The 7,072-nt window shown below is 61.2% G+C and overlaps 3 non-coding genes across 3 annotated transcripts; all 3 read right to left on the bottom strand.

Moving 5' to 3' along the window:
• Nucleotides 1–1,700: 1,700 nt before the first annotated feature.
• Nucleotides 1,701–1,819, bottom strand: LOC120608043 (5S ribosomal RNA). The gene has a single exon (XR_005654292.1). It is a non-coding gene; the product is annotated as a 5S ribosomal RNA (ribosomal RNA).
• Nucleotides 1,820–3,429: 1,610 nt separating this feature from the next.
• On the bottom strand, nt 3,430–3,548 carry LOC120608046 (5S ribosomal RNA). The gene has a single exon (XR_005654294.1). It is a non-coding gene; the product is annotated as a 5S ribosomal RNA (ribosomal RNA).
• A 1,116-nt stretch (nt 3,549–4,664) lies between these two features.
• On the bottom strand, nt 4,665–4,783 carry LOC120608045 (5S ribosomal RNA). The gene has a single exon (XR_005654293.1). It is a non-coding gene; the product is annotated as a 5S ribosomal RNA (ribosomal RNA).
• Between the last annotated feature and the right edge of the window lie 2,289 nt (nt 4,784–7,072).

Raw genomic sequence — 7,072 nt, 5'->3', positions numbered from 1 at the left:
CTTCGCCCCGAGACCTCTCCCTCCGCCCCTTGCCCTCCGCCCTTGGGGCTCGGGCCCTCGGAGCCCAGGAAGGGAAGGGCCCAGAGTGGATGGACGAAACAGCCCAGGGCAGGCTGCAGGAGAGCAGGTGAGGGCTGGAGAGGCAGCGGGGCGCGCGGCCGTCTTATTCCGGAAATGTCCACCAGATGGCAGCAAAGTAACTTTGTACTATTTCCTACACTGTGGTGTCGTTCCGGAAATGGCCATGAGACGGCAGCAGGAAATAAATTTTAATGATGGGTATACTTGTGTGTTATTTTCAAAACACCTACGAGATGGCAGCGGAGGAAAAAGCCTTCATAATGACATGCCCTGGGGGTTCTTTTCAAAATGAACATGAAAGCACAGCAGAAATGACTTTGAGTACCACTGTCATGTTATTCCCAAACGTCCCACCAGATGGCAGCAGAGAACGCATAGTCATAATGACCTACACTTGACGACCGACGTTCAGGTGTTATTCCCAAAATGCCCACGAGATGGCAGCAGAGGAGAACGAATCACGTCTCAGGACCTAAACTCTGGTGCCATTCCCCAAATGCACGCGAGATGAGATGGCAGCCGAGAAGTGTCCCCTGCCTTAAGGGCTCTGCCCACCATTCCAATGAGAGTCCAGACCCTTGCTACTTAGCTCTCTCTGAAATCGCTCCCGTCCTTTCCATATGTCTTCCCAGCCCGGGCCACGGCCCCCGGCCCCTCCTCTGTCCCTCCCGCCTCGGCCGGGTCCCCTCCCCGTATCCCCGCTCACTGGCCCCTCCTTCCCCCTCCTCTTGTCCCCGCCCTCTGTCCCGCCCCGCCCCGCCCCTGTCCCCGCCCCGACTTGACTGGCAACCGGACTCCGCTACACCGGCCAGAGCCGCAGCGGGGTCCGGAGCGGCAGCCATCGCCGCGGCCGGCCTGATCGAGCGCTCGCCTCTGCTGCTCGCGTCCCGCTCGGGGGGCGTCACCCCCACTGTGCCGCGGCGCTGCACGGAGCGGGCCCCAGAGGTGATGCGGCGCAGACCCCTCGCCGGGCAGAGGCTCCCGCGCTCAGAGCCCTCGAGCGACGCGCGCAGGACTTCGGGGTCCTGGAGAGCGCGCCCGCCTCGCACCTTCATCCCGGGCCGAGGCCGGTTCTCGGCCATGCCGAAGGTCTGGGTCGGGCTCTCGCATGGCGGGACGACCCAGCCCCGTCCCCCACCCCACCCCCCGAACGCGAGCCTCACCGCTCTTGGCCTCTCGGCAGGAGTCCGACCCGGGCGCGGCCCGCCAGCCTCTCGGCCACCTGGGCACCGAGGCGGGTGCGGCTTTGCCACGTCCCGGCCCGGCCCTGAACCACACCCACCCCTCGCCTGCGCTCCGCGCTGTGGCCGAGCCCGACCTGCCCCGAACCACGCGGAGACAGCGGCCACACCACCAGACAACACTTCGCTGCGAGACCTCAACCTCCGCCCAGCGCCCTCCGCCCTTGGGGCTCGGCCCCTCGGAGCCCAGGAAGGGAAGGGCCCGGAGCGGAGAGAGGAAACAGCCCAGGGCTGGCGGCAGGAGAGCAGGTGGAGGCGGGCGGTGGCGAGGGGCGCACGGCCATTCGTGCGACCCCCGAGACAGCGAGCGAGCGAGCAGGGTCCAGGGGCGTGCAGGGGCATCCCGGCTGGAGGGCGGCAAAAGGAGGGGCGGCAAAAAGCCTACAGCACCCGGTATTCCCAGGCGGTCTCCCATCCAAGTACTGACCAGGCCCGACCCTGCTTAGCTTCCGAGATCAGACGAGATCGGGCACGTTCAGGGTGGTGTGGCCGTAGACGGGAGAAGCTGTCGCCCGCCGCCCCAAGAGGTCGAGCCTGGTCTCCCAGGCGCCGGCGACGCCCGCGCCTGCAGCGCCCCTCCTGGGGATTTTGCTGGGGATCCGCCGACTAAACAGCGGCCAGCCAGAGCCAGCCGCGCTAAGCCACCGCGGGCCTGGCCGGTTATCGGCGGCGCCGGAGGTCCGGTGAGCGCTCTCGCACCCCGGGCCTCCACAGTCTTGGCCGCTCGGCAAGACCCCGGCCCGGGCGTGGCCCGCCATCCTCTCGGCCACTGCGGCACCGAGGCAGGTGCGTCTTGCCACGTCCCGGCCCGGCCCTGACCCAGACGCACCCCTCCCCTGCGCTCCCCGCCGAGCCGCGCCCGACCCGCCCAAAACCACACGGAGCCCCCGGTCACACCCTGAGGCATCGCTTCGGACGGACGCAGCCCTCGCCCTCCACCGGGACCAGGGACCCACCCAGTCCGCTGCCCCTCGCCTTCACCTCGACTCTCTCCATCAAGAGAGACAGACAGAGAGGCACAGAGAAACCAGAGACCGAGCGAGCGACCGGGAGGGAAGGAGAAAGGAGGACACAGGTGGCCGGGGCGGGAGGCCCAGTGAGAGCCACGAAGGAGGGGACAAGGACAGGTCGCCGGGGAAGGGGAGGGCCGCGCGAGCTGGCTGCGCTCAGATATAGAGACACAGTGAGGAGGAAAGGGACAGAGACGGAGAGAGAGACGAGAGAGGCGAGGCCGTGCCCGCCACACAGAGAGCGCGACGGGACCCGCAGACGAGCGCACAGAGCCGGACCCCGACTGTGACCCCGGGACCCTGCGGCCGCCCTGAAGAGGCCGCTTCCTCAGCAGAGGGCGGTCGTGCCGGGGCTGGGCTCGGGCGGGGAGGCGGTTCGTGCCCCGTGCCCGGGGCCCCGGGACAGGCCAGGGGCTCAGGGAGGCTCATTGTGCTCAGAGTCCAGCCGGGGGTCCCGCCGCGGAAAGGAAAGACGCAGGGGCTCCATGGAGTGTGTGTTCATATGTGTGCGTGTGCGCGCGTGCACGTGTGTGCGTGTGCGTGTGTGTGGCCGTTCGCTGCGGCCTGTCGCGAGCGAGAGGGGCTCTCGTGCGTCTCGGTCTCTCTGACGCGGCTGGTCGGTCCCGCTTCCCGTCCTGGCTGTGCGGGGCGCGGCCTCGCGCCTGCTCCGAGGGCACCGGGCTGTCCCGTGAGAAGGGCGGGGAGAAGGTGCCCGCCGAGACTTGAGGCCTCGGGCGGGGCGGGGCTGGGCGGGGCGCGGCGGGGCAGGTAGGGGTGGCCGGTCCCGCGCCCCGGCGATGCGAGCGCACTCCCAGCGTGTGTCAGAGACCGCGGTCTTTGGGGCTCGGCCTCGCGGAGCCCAGGAAGGGAAGGGCCCGGAGTGGAGAGAGAAAACAGCCCAGGGCTGGTGCAGGAGACCCGGTGAGGCCCGGCGAGGATGCGGGGCTCGCGGCCGTTGAAGACGCCCTTGGGCTCAGGCGGCTGCCCGGGACCCATGAGACAGCGAGCGAGCGAGCGAGCAGGGCCCGGGGGCGTCCAGGGTCACCCTGGCTGGAGGGCGGCAAAAGGAGGGGCGGCAAAAGCCTACAGCACCCGGTATTCCCAGGCACCCGGTATTCCCAGGCGGTCTCCCATCCAAGTACTGACCAGGCCCGACCCTGCTTAGCTTCCGAGATCAGACGAGATCGGGCGCGTTCAGGGTGGTATGGCCGTAGACGGGAGAGGTTGTCGCCTGCCGCCCCAAGAGCTCGAGCCTGGCCTCCCGGGAGCCGGAGACGCCCGCGCCTGCAGCGCACCTCCTTGGGTGGTCTGGGGTATTCGGCCGGCCGCGCTAGGACACTGCGGGCCTTGGCCGGTTCGCGGCAGTGCGGGAGGTCTGGGTGGGCGCTCTCGCGTCCCGGCACTGCCCAGGACCTGGGCCGCCCGCCCGCCCAGTCTCGGACCCTCGGCCGGACCCTGGCCCGGCCCGGGCGTGGCCCGCCATGCACTCGGCCACCTGCGCGCCTAGGCCACTGCGGCCCCTATACATCCGGGCTCCGGCCGTGACCCAGACGCACTCCTCCTCTGCCCTCCCCGACTGTGATCCCGAGACCCTGCGGCCGCTCTGAAGAGGCCACTTCCACGGCAGAGGACGGTCGTGCCGGGGCTGGGCTCGGGCAGGGAGGAGGTTCGTGCCCCGTACCCCAGGACAGGCCTGGGGCTCAAGGAGGTTCATTGTGCTCATAGTCCTGCGGGGGGTCCCGACGCAGAAAGGAGAGACGCACGGGCTCACTGGAGTGTGTGCGTGTGTGTGCGTGTGTGAGGTCCTTCGCTGCGGCCTGTCGCGAGCGAGAGGGGCTCTCGCCGTGCAGTCGCGCGCACGCGCGCTCTCGTGCGTCTCAGCCTCTCTGACGCGGCTGGTCCGTCGCGCTTCCAGTCTCGGCTGTGCGGGGAGGCCTCGCACCTGGTCTGAGGACACCTGGCTGTCCCGTGAGAAGGGCGGGGAGAAGCCTGCGGGCCGAGACTTGAGGCCTCGCGCGGAGCGGAGCGGCCCGCGGCGGGGCGCGTGGGGGTTTCCGTTCCCGCATCCCGGGGATGCCAGCGCACTGCCGGCGTGTGTCTAGGGGCTCGGCCTCGCGGAGCCCAGGACGGGAAGGGCCCGGAGCGGAGAGCGAAAACAGCCCAGGGCTGGCTGTACGGGAGCAGACGAGGCCGGCAACGGCGCGGGGCGGCGCGGGCAGCGCTTGGGCTTGGGCGGCTATCACGGACCGCCGAGACATCGAGCGAGTGGGCAGGGCCCGGGGGTGTCTAGCGGCACCCTGGCTGGAGGGCGGCAAAAGGAGGGGGCGGCAAAAGCCTACAGGACCCGGTATTCCCAGGCGGTCTCCCATCCAAGTACTGACCAGGCCCGACCCTGCTTAGCTTCCGAGATCAGACGAGATCGGGCGCGTTCAGGGTAGTATGGCCGTAGACGGGAGAGGTTGTCGCCTGCCGCCCCAAGAGCTCGAGCCTGGCCTCCCGGGCGCCGAAGACGCCCGCGCCTGCAGCGCACCTCCTGTGGGGTATGGGGGATTCCGCCGGCCACTCGGCGGCCAGCCAGTGTCGGCGGCGCTACGGCACCTCGCCGCGGGCCTTGGCCGGTTCGCGGCAGGTCTCTGTGGGCGCCTTCGCGTCCGGGATTGCCCAGAACTCCGGCCGCCTGCCTGCCCAGTCTTGGCCGCTCGGCAGGACCCCGGCCCGTGCGTAGCCTCCCATGGTCTCTGCCACGGGGGCACCAGCCGCGTTAAGGAACCGGGTGTCTTGGCGGATTCCCAGGCGTGCCTTGGGTGGGCGCTCTCGCATCCCGGGACTGGCCAGCGAAAAAATAACTTTTCATGATGACATACCTCATTAGTTATTTCCAGGATACACACTGGATGGCAATAAATAATAACTTTATGATAACATACGTACATACATGTGTTACTCAAGTGATGCCCAGGATGACAGCACAGAATAACTTTTTTTGAGAATATACATTTGGATGCTATTCCCAAAGTTTCCAGCATATGGCAGCAGAAAATGCCTTTTTCTTAATTGTACTCTAATGTTATTCCCAAGATGCACACTACATTGTGGCAGAAAATGAATTTTCATGATGCGCAGTACTCAGATGTTTTTTCTAAAAGTCCAGCCAGATGACGGCAGAAAATAAATTTTTCTGACATACACCAGTATTTTCAAAATGCCCATGAGATGGCAGCAGAGAATAACTTTTCATGAAATGCAATCCTGCGTTATTCCCAATATTCACACAAAATGAAGACAAATTCATAACATGCCTTTCAGTAATATTTTTATATACACACGAGACAGCAGCAGAAATAAGTTTTCATGACAGGCACTGTGGTGTTACTCCCAAAATGCAGGCCAGATCGCAGCAGAGACTGTTCATGATGACTTGCACTTGCGTGTCATTCCTGAAGTGCTCACCAGATGGCAGCAGAGAGTAGTTTTTTTATTCCTTCCACTCTGGTTATTCCAAAATGTACAGTAGATTAGAGCAGAAAATATATTATCATGATGGCATACACTGGGGTGTTATTCCAAAAATGCCCACGGGATGGCAGTAAACAATTTTTATGATGACATACACTAGTTTGTAATTTTTGAAATGGCATGAGATGGCTGGCAGCAGCAGATAATTTTTCATGACATGAACTTCCCTGATTTCCCCAAGATACGCATGAAATGGCTACAGACAGTAACTTTTCACAACCCTTATTTTCAAAATGCACACGAGATAGCAGGTGAAGTTATTCTTTATGACATGTGCTGTGATCTTCGCAAAATGGCCACCACATGGCAGCATAATATAAATTTTTATGACATGTCCTGATAAATAACTGACATATTATTTTCAAAATGCCATGAGCAGAAAATAACTGCTCATAACATGCACTCCTTTGCTTTCCCAAGATGCGCTGAAATGGCAGCAGGCTAGACTATTTATAAGAAAATGCTCTCGAGCGTTATTTTCAAAATGCACACAGGATAGTCACAGAGAACACATTTTGACACCCACTGTGGTTATTCCCAAAATGCCCACCAGATGGCAGCAGAATCATTTATTACATATACTCTGCTCCCATAACGAAGCACACAAGATGAGGGCAGAAAAGTTTTCATGACCTACACTTGAGTGTTCTCCAAATACCCACAGGATGGCAGCAGAAAATAAATTTTTATCATGACAGACTCGGGTGTTATTTTTGAAATGCCCATGAAATGGCATGTAACCTCGTGAGCTGCACTCTTGTGTTTTCCCCAAGATGCACATGAAATGGCAGCAGAGAAAACCTTCATAACAACACATCCTTGAGTGCTGATTTAAGAATGCACAGGAGAGAGCTACAGAAAAAAACTTTTAATGACATGCACTCTGGTGTTATTCCCAAAATGCCCACCAGATGGCAGCAAAGGATAAATTTTATTACACTGGTGTTGCAAGATGCACGTGAGCTGAGGTCAGGAAATAAATTGTCATAATGGCATAAACTTGGGTGTTATTCCCCAAATGCTCACCAGATGGCAGCGGAAAATAAATTTTTATGATATAATACACACGCATGTTATTTAAAAAAACAAAAAAAGAGCTGGCAGCAGAAATAACTTTTCATGACCTGCACTATGATGTTATTACCAAATTGCCCAGCAGATGGCAGCAGAAAATGACTATTTATGATGACAAACATTTGGGTGCTTTCTCACATGCTTGGTGAT

The sequence above is a fragment of the Pteropus medius genome, unplaced genomic scaffold (genome assembly GCF_902729225.1).
Source record: "Pteropus medius unplaced genomic scaffold, Ma_sr-lr_union100, whole genome shotgun sequence".
Taxonomy (NCBI): Eukaryota; Metazoa; Chordata; class Mammalia; order Chiroptera; family Pteropodidae; genus Pteropus; species Pteropus medius.
The sequence above is the reverse complement of the archived record's forward strand: the minus strand, read 5'-3'. Positions and strand labels throughout refer to the sequence as shown.